Below are 10,254 nucleotides of genomic sequence, written 5' to 3' on the forward strand. Positions count from 1 at the left end.
CACGTTAATTGGTGCCACGTGTGAACTTTTTTAAATGCAAACTTTTTTTGAGGGGATTTAAATGTAAACTTATATATATTTATGTATTTATATTTTTATTTTTATATGACTTTTAACAAAATAAATATATTTATATTACTATGCTAAGTGTAGCAAAAATATGGCAGCCACGTGGACAAATATTGATTGAATTAATAATGGAGTAAATATTGTTTAATTTTTACTTACTGAATTTTTTTAATAAACCTAAGTGAATAATAATGGAGTTAATGTTGTTTACTTTTACTTTGAAATTTACTTAAGTGAAAAAATGAATTCTATAAAGTGCGGACACACTCTTAGTGTTTTCTTAAACATAAGTCTCATTTCCTCTCTCTTATCTTAACAATGTCTTCAAGCGTGTCTTTCATTCACGAAATGGAAACCAACATTTCATGAGATGGTTTGATTGAGGAGCGCTTGAAAGTCTTCACTTGAAGAGACTTTTTAGAAGCCCTCCTAATAGCATTTTTCATGTTTTTCAATGCTCAAGCATCATTCTTAACCATTTACACATAAAGATCCGAAATTGGCATTGCACAAACCCATTGTCGTGTAATGTCATAACCTCAACCTCAAACCTCTGTGAAATTCCAAGATCTTATTGTCTTGGTATTACATACAATCATCTGTCATTTCTGAGTTTGGGCTTGAATGTGCAAACACATTTATTCAAGCCCTATCATAGTCAACATTTTTCTTTGGCTGTTTTATAGGGTCTTTTGCCCTATCATCACTAGCAAATTCTTTTCTTGGAAGAAAGAATCTACTAGTTTTGTCTAGCTTTTTCATGCCTATTACGTCATTGGTCCTTCTATTGGGCACCAACATCTGGATTTAAGTTATTAAATTTTTTGTTGGTTTTTGGCAGTCAACAATAGGCACATGTGTGCATCTAACTAGATCAAATCTGGACTGGAGAGGGGTCATACCCAATTCATATTGCGGACTGATTATGTATTGTGTGACGAGTTGTCGAATAATACTATTCAAGACAAATATAATTGGTTTGGACTGGCTAAGAATTCCTAACCTAACCGATGATTAACTTAAGTGTACTAATCATCCATTTTTTCCTAAAGTGATAATGTGTGTGTGCGCACGCACGCGCGCTTGCGTATGTGTGTGTGACATGTTGACATAAATGTCTAACCGTTTTATCAAAAAAAAATCCAGAAGAAAGTAGGTTCTCAGGGTAATAAATATGTTATTCTTAGCGGGTTGAAGATCCGGCCACACTTGCCACGCTTTAAATCTCATCAAGATCCGGTCGTATAAGATCGAAGGCTGAAGAACCAGAGGTAGAAGATCAGGCGGTAGAGGTACTTTTAGAGGTATTTTTTTTCTTCAGTTAGGCTTTTATTTAAAGGGCTGTGATTACATTCTTCATCTTTTTTTGATTTTCTGACTTGAACAATTTTGTCTTTAGTATATTTTTAATTTTTTGACTTGCTAAAAAAAAATTGTTTTCATTTTGTTTTTTGTCTTGAAAAAAAACCAATTGTCAAGTGACATGTGTGGAATTTTTTAAATGCAAACTTCTTTTGAGGGGATTTAAATGTAAAGTTATTTATATTTATATATTTATATTTTTATAATACTTTTACCAAAATAAATATATTTATATGACTATGCCACTTGTAGCAAAAATATGGTAGTGCCACATGGACAAATATTAATTGAATTAATAATGGAGTAAATATTGTTTATTTTTTACTCACTGCAGTTTCTTAATAAACCTAACTGAATAATAATGGAGTTCATATTGTTTACTTTTACTATGAAATTTTCTTAATCATTTACACATAACGACTCCCAAATTGGCATTGCACAAACCCATCGTCGTGCAATGTCACAACCTCAACCTCAAATCTCTGTGAAATTCCAAGATCTTCTTGGTCTTGGGATTACAAACAATCATCTGTCATTTCTGTGTTTGGGCTTGAATGTGAAAACACATTGATTCAAGCCCTACCACAATCAACATTTTTTTTTGGCTGTTTTATAGGGTCTTTTACCCTATCATCACTAGCAGATTATTTTCTTGGAAGAAAGAATCTACTAGTTTTGTCTAGCTTTTTTATGCCTGTTACGTCCTTGGTCCTTCTATTGGGCACCAACATCTGGATTTACTCAGTTATTAAATTTTTTGTTGGTTATTGGCGGTCAACAATAGGCATATGTGTGCTTCTAACTAGATCAAATATGGACTGGAGAGGGGTCATACCCAATTCATATTGCAAACTGATTATGTATTGTGTGACGGCTTGTCGGATAATATGATTTATTATATTATACAACATAGTTTTGTGTACGAGATTTGATATGTGGTTTTCTGATGTTTGAGAGTAGTGTGGATTATCACACTAAATTCACTCACCCGATTTGCAAGTCAAATTTAGGCCGATAAGAGTAAGAAGATTGAAACCTAATTGACATGTAGTCATATGGATGATATAAAGGCTATGAATGACCCAATCTTCAGCAATAAAGTGCAGTCAACAATAGAAATTGTGGACCGAATCAAAGTGTTGTCTTGACGTTGGTACCCAAGTAGGTTGGATAAGAATTCTTGCCTCTTTTACGAATGATTACATACCCCCCTCCTCCGCCACACACACGCGTGCACACATCACAATACAAAACACAACCTATTATTTTTGGATGATTTTAGATCCGTGTGAGTAATAATTTTGATATTTTCATGTATAATTGATTAATAATAAGTGTGTGCATAGTTTTTTTTTGACACAAAACAAACAACATTCATTCATTCAAATTGATAGAGTACATCGATGCAATACAAATTCGCTAAAAACAAAAAGGATGAATTTGTGATCAAACTCACAACATCCATGTTAATAGCATAAAACAACAAAGTACATAAGCCTACAAATAAGACTATATTAAAATCTCCGGAATAGTCATGCCTCCGGATCTGCAACGTTGATGACGCCAAAGTCATTTGTTGGAACTGCACTAGATCGAAGTTGATCTGACAATCTGAACCTAACAAACACCTGAACAATAAGGAAATGACAAACAACATCGCACAAAGACGACAAACAAAACAGTGTCACACTAAGACGACGAAATCACAAAAGGAAAACCTAATTCGACGTGAAAATCACTTATTTAAATAAAAGGAAGGAGAAAAACAATTTAGAGGGGTGATTTGGGGTCAAAAATTGACCCTAAACCACCCCTCTTTGATGGATGAAGAAGAAGAAATTAGAGTTTCAGCTGTCGGCTCACAAAAGAGAGAGAGGGAGAGAATCTGTATATAATTTTATGTTTTGATAGTGTGTGCATAGTTATATTTTAATTATTTATAAACCGTCATTTTATGTTAATTATTCATATTTTTTTATTAATTCTTCTGTTTTCAAGAGAAAGGACCATGGTAATTCTTAGTTTAACTGGGAGGTAAGTTAAATCTGACCAAATATTGTTTCACCTAAAAATCGTTTATTTATATTAATGTTTTAAACAACCATATTGATATGTGATTAATATGTTGGAAAATTGCTTTTCTAACATCGAAAAATTCCTAACAATGCATGGAAAATACTTAAATACCCCCATCGGTAGTTAACTACTGCTGACTTATAACTAGAAAACTAACTACAGCTGAGTTTTTTAGTTATTTCCATGTGGAAACATTGGAAGTCAAAAAAGCAACGGTCAATATGTTGGGACTGACTATTTTGTTTAATTATAGAAGTGTTAAAAATGAGTTTTTAGGCCTTTTACTAATGTTGCACCCCACTTTTCAGGATATCTCCACATCCTAAATATCAATTAGAGCGGTATTATGCGAGGCTTAGAAATATGTATAATTAATGTCACTTTAGTCTTGAAGTGTGATTTAGGTGCAGGTAAATCTCTATTACACCTTTGTATACTTTTTTTTACCCTTTCAAATTTTGTAAGTGACCTCTATGTAAGGTTCAACCCATATTTCTAGATGTACTAATCCAATAAATTTTAGAGTATTACTTTTCCCACCCTATAAGATTCTCGGGCGCCCTGTGTTTTTTTTTCCTTCCAAAAATGCCCTTGAGGTTTCCTGATTTTATAATCCAAAATGGTGTTTTCCTTTGTTATAGGGTGAAAAATGGAGTTACGGATTTTTCCGGATTTTGTAATCTGGAAACTTCAAAAATAGGGCGCGTTACATGATGTTTCTGGATTACATAATCCGAAGACCCCCTAAACACCCTTTTTTCCATGGTGCTGGTGCAATCCAGATTACGTAATCCGGACAGCACCAGCACCAATTCTGAACATGTTTGTAACAGTTTCATATCACATTTGCCTTCATGTATTGTTACTAGTTCTCTTTGTGCTTGTGTTGATGTATGATTGAAGTATTTTGTTGTCTTCTGTTAATTGTTCTGTGTGACAAGTTGATAAAATGACATATTTTGTGTATATGATTTTTTTTTTTGAAACTGCATATATATAAAAGGCCAAGCACCAGGAGTGCATAAATTGGCAAGCTGTTACAACAATTAAAGATGCCCAGCCTACTGTAACAAAGCAAGCAGCGGCTAGGGACATAGCAGAAAAATAAGCCCAGCAACAGGGAAGGTGCAATAAAAATGGAAATAAAATGATTCTATTTGCCTTCTTTTTTTGCACATTACTCCTATTAGATTGAGCTAGATGTTATTCTTTGGACCAAAAGGGAATATAATAACAATGAATAGTTGAGTATACCATTTAAAATTGGTTAGATAGATCATACATGTAAACTATATCTTTAACTGTTTTTTCATCATTTAGACCCTTTTTTCATGGTGCTAATGCAATCCGGATTACATAATCCGGAATGCAAAAGGGCATTTTTTGAAATTTTAAAGGGCGCGCGAGAAGTCAACAGGGTGAGAAAAGTAATACTCTAAATTTTATTCTTGTATCCTTGGAAAACTACTTCAACTACCTACAAATTTCATGTTCAGCCCAAAGTCTAACTTGTTCATATTTCATTCTTATATTAGTGATCAATCTGAACTTCTTGTTTTGGTTTTTCAACTTGATCAGTGCTTTGCAATTTGGCTCTAACTTGACCCACACTCGTATGTACATTTCCTACCAAGACGTTGGAATATGTATAATCAAACACAAATATATCATTAAATCCATGTGTAATGCATATAAATTAAATCGATCTTAGTGTATGTTTGATTCCATTTATAGATGAACCAAAATTGATTCTTGAGATGTAGAATTCATTCTAATATGTTTGGATGGGTTCGAGTAAAATTAATTTCGCTTTCAAAATTAATTATACTTTAAACTATGATTGTAACCTCTGATTATGGAATTGATTTTTACACAAAAACTTAAAATTCAACTCATTTTCACATGAACTTATTCAAACATAAATCATTATACCTTCAATTTATTTTTTTAGTCAAAATCAATTTTACATAACTGATATATTCAAAATTAATTCTTGTCAACCGACAAACCAAACATACTCATTAATATAAAATAAAATATATTATTTGAATATAACTTATAATAATCATTTCCCTAAAAAAAAAACTTATAATGATCATAAACATGTATATTTCAATCATTTTATTATCAAAAATCTACGAACTTAACTTGAAACAAATACAATATTCCACCTAGTTTTTCCAAATGGGTCCTTCAAATAACCAAAATTGTATAAATATCTATGTTGATGTGTTGATGATAGACATTAAAAAGAACCTTATATGATAAGAACAGTCTAACTCTAAATAGATGTTCTGTTATACGTGAAGTGATTGAGAAAACGCCAGGCTAGCATCAGTGTCATGATTGATGCATGGCCCACAATCCCTTATGTTCTGTCTTTCCCACATGCACTTATTCCCTTTCTTATTCACTCACTCGTTCTCTTCGTCTTTCTTTCCTACCCCATACCATACCATTAATATTCACTCAATCTATCCTTCTCCTTCTCCTTCTAAGACACAACCAAACTAATCACATTTTAATTACTTTACCCCAACAATTCGTTTCTTTTCATTAACTACTAGTATGGATACCCGTGCCAAGCACGGGCTAGAATTTTTTCATATTTGAGGGAGATAATGTTGTGATGTATCAAATGTAAGTTATAGTCTAACATTGAGTAGAGGATTGAAGGTTGAACAACATATAAGTGAAAAAATTCATACACTTAGTGCCTTAAAATATTGGGTGAAAATGTGGTATCATTCTTATTTGTGTGGTTCCTCTCTATCTGATTCAACTTTGTGGGGAAAGCGGGAGTGATTCAAGGTGGTAGATCACAGATGTAAAGAGTCTCATACTTGAAGAAGAGATGTTAATGTGTCAATTGTGAGTTAAAGTTTTGCATGAACGCAAGAGTAAATTTTAAAGAACATTTAAATGATATACCCATATACCTAGCTAATTCCTTAAAGTTCTATATTGGATGGAATAGTAGATTTCGAAGAAGGTATCAGTAAAAAGACTCATATACGTGATGCTATAAGATATTTTGTAAGGATGTGGTATCAATCTCACTCGTGTGGTTTGTAGTATACTGTGGGAATCATACCCAGTGTAGGATTCCCTGGTAGTTCCAAAATTATGATGAATTTTTTGTTAGTTTTTGGATCCCCGGTAGTCCCCCAACAACTCAATATAATCCGTATACTTTCACAGACAAAGCACACACTCCTTAATTTTTTCCCTTATCATTTCTCTTATGTTAAAATTCATTTTCATACTATATTTTTATTCAACCTCTATTATTTTAAATTCCTTTAATTTTGATATTTGGTGGGATGTAACAATCGAAAAATGCAGATGTGTTATGTTGAGTTTAGAAAATACATGCTTATTAAACATTTTAAAATTAAATTGAGTTTTTTTTAATTAAGTCTAATTTGTTGGTAAAATAATTACTCAAGATTCCTCAATTCCTTCAACAAATCTATAAAATTAACGACAACTCGTATTATTCACTACTCTCTTATGGACAAAACACACTGCATATTTTTTTCTCTTATTATTTCTCTCATATCCAATGTCCTTTTTCGAATTCATTGTGTTTCTTCTAATTTTCTTTATCTCTTCTCGTGAAAGAAAGGAACATAAACATACATCCACGAAATCATCATATACCCAAATTTTTGAACATGTTCTGTCTCTATTTTACTTTCCATGACTGTGTCACATAATTAAGAACACATGTAATCACACAGTTGGTTAAAATATGGTAACATTTTCAAGTGTGAGTTAACATTCTACATATTGGATGAAAGAGTAGATTTTGATCAAGATAGAAATGAGATGACCCATTTACCTAGTGCCTTAAGTTTTTTTGTGAAGACGTAGTGTCAATCTAACTTGTTTGGTTGCTATTAACATAACATGATTATCCAACCTAATGTAGGCTCTATTGGAAGGCCTAACATTATGATAAACTGATTTGTTAGTTTTTGAATGTCATTTGTTTGATTTTTTTTTATCTTAAATTTTAGTTATTAGATGTCATTCGCTTTAATGCTATATTTTTTATTCAAACTTAATATTTCTTTTCAAATTCATTTACTTTTGGCATTTTATGGGATTTTACATTAGACAAATGCAGATGTATTATGCTAAGTTTATAAAATACATGCTTATTAAAAAATTTAAAATGATATAACACTTTTTTTGGTTTAGTCTAATTCTTCTTCTAGAAAATATTAAATTTAAGTTTTTACATGTTGTTCTCTTTCATACCATTTATTTCATTCAACTTGTACTATTTCAAATTCTTTTATTTTGGTCTTTGGTAGGATTTAACCTTAGAAAAGCACTTTTATGTTACGTTAAGTTGACAACATACATGTTTATTATACATTTTTAAATGATGTGGTGTGTTTTTAATTGAGTCTAATGTTTTGGTAAATTAATTATCGAGAAATTCTCAACCCTTTCAAGAAACTCATAAAATTACCAACAACTTTTGAAAAATGTGTTTCATAGTGTAATTCCAATAACCAAGAACAATTGAACCAATAAACTTTTTTCAGTAAAAAACCAAGACGAGAGATGGTTCATGTATAATGAATATGCTATTTATCATGATTAATTTGAATTAAAAATGCATTTACTACTTCATTGTGATTTTCCGACTCTAAGGGTTTAATCTAGTGGTAAAAAGAAAAACTTTGGATTTAGAGGTTCCAACTCATGACAGAAAACACATTACATATCTTTTTCTCTTATCATTTCTCTGATATTCAATGTCCTTTTCGTATTCACTTTGCTTCTAATTTCATTTATCTCTTCTCATGAAAGAAAGGAGTGTAAACCTACATCCATGAAATCACCACTAACCCACATTTTTGAACATGTTTGTGTCTCTATTTTACTTTTTATGACTACGTCACATAATTATGAATGCATAAATTCGCACACTACGTTCTACATATCGGAAGAAATAGTAGAATTTGATCAACATATAAATGAGATTACCCATATGTCTAGGGATTTATGGTTCTGTGTGAAGACGTAGTGTCAAATTAACTTTCGTGATTGCTATTGACCTAACATGATTACCCAACCCAATGTAGGCTCCACTGGAAATCCCGACATTATGATAAACTCTCAGGATTTAGTCTAGTTAATTGTGATTTTTCAACTCTCAGGGTTTAATCTAGTAGTAAAAAGACAAACTTTAGATTTAGGCTAGTATCATTGGAGATAGATGAAATCATATTTCATACCTTTCACAAAATCAACATTCGTCGACATATTTTTTTAATTAAAAATAAAGTCAATATGATTTTTGTTTCTTATTTTATTAACTTTGTTAAATATTATACCTCAAAAATCGTTAGTGCAATGATCATTAAAGAGTTATCCCATGTACATTTTTATTTATAAAATTAGACATAAAGGCATTAAAAAAAGTGTTATCAAAAGACTTTTACATGCATTATGCTATTAAAAGGACACGACATATATACTTTAAAAAAATTTGAAATACAAACTTTCTAGTATATTAGTAAAATTGGAATTTAAAAAATCACTGTTATTGCTCAAATTTAATTTTGGGTAACATTCGATTCTTTCTTCAAAACTTTATTATTATTATTTCTATAATTATATGATTTTTCCATTTTATTGAATAATCTTTCCTAAAAAATGTTTTCGATTGATCTTTTTTATTTTAGAATATGCTAAAATTTAGGCTTTCATTTTGAATCAAAAAGTTGAGATTTTTCATTTTTAATTTTTTTTAAATTTACAATTTAAAAAAATGATAAAATGTTTAGATGAGTTAGGCTTCGGAAGCTCATCAGGGTCAAAACAAATCCCATGGCTCGAAGAGCATTTAGAGAGATACTTGTAAATCATTCACTAAAGAAGTCCTCGCGCAAGCACACCATAAGTTAAATCAATTACCTTGCAGTTAAGTCAATTCTTTACCAATTGAGTCTACCTTCCCTTGTAGTAATTTAGTATTAACTTATAAAAAAATAAAAATTAAAGACATGTTACCATATTTAAAAAAAAAAAACATGATAGCAAATATTAATACTAATAATATCATTCAATTCTCCTTTTAAATATTGTTGTTATTACTATTTCTATAATTATATGATTTTTCCATATTGTTAATTTTTTTTCTTTGGCTTAAATGTCACTTTGGCCCTGTAACTAACTTTAAAGTTCAATTTAGTCCCATAACTTTAAAATTGGTCAATTTAACCCATAAACTTATTTTAAAATCTCAGTTTGGTCCCTTAATTTTAATATAAGTCAAATTGATCTCTTAACTTGTGTAAGTTAGTGCAACTTGATCCTTTACCGTATAACCAGATCAAACTTTGTTAGTATCATGAACAAAAAAAACACCATTAAATAGAAGCAAATTTGTATGTAGTACAAACCTATGGAATATCATCTTTTAAAAAAGGAATAGATGTAAAAATATGATGACATATTCAATTTCATTATTTTTAAAAAAGTAATAAAGACCGTTTAGTGGAAATTATATTGTTGTATATTGTTATGATTATTTTTAGGGAAATGATAATGAGCATTTATTCCCTAAAATAATAATAATGGGTATTTAGGTGCCTTTATATATTTTTTTTGTTAACCTTATGGTTCCTAAGAGAAGAGTTCAACCGCTAAGTAACTAAAATTTGAGTTTTCCCAAAAAAAATCATTTGATGGAGTTCATAAACAACTTGAGCCAAAATAAGTGAT

Source organism: Medicago sativa, chromosome 8, assembly GCF_051527215.1.
Source record: "Medicago sativa cultivar Bolivia chromosome 8, Bolivia_mono, whole genome shotgun sequence".
Classification (NCBI taxonomy): Eukaryota; Viridiplantae; Streptophyta; class Magnoliopsida; order Fabales; family Fabaceae; genus Medicago; species Medicago sativa.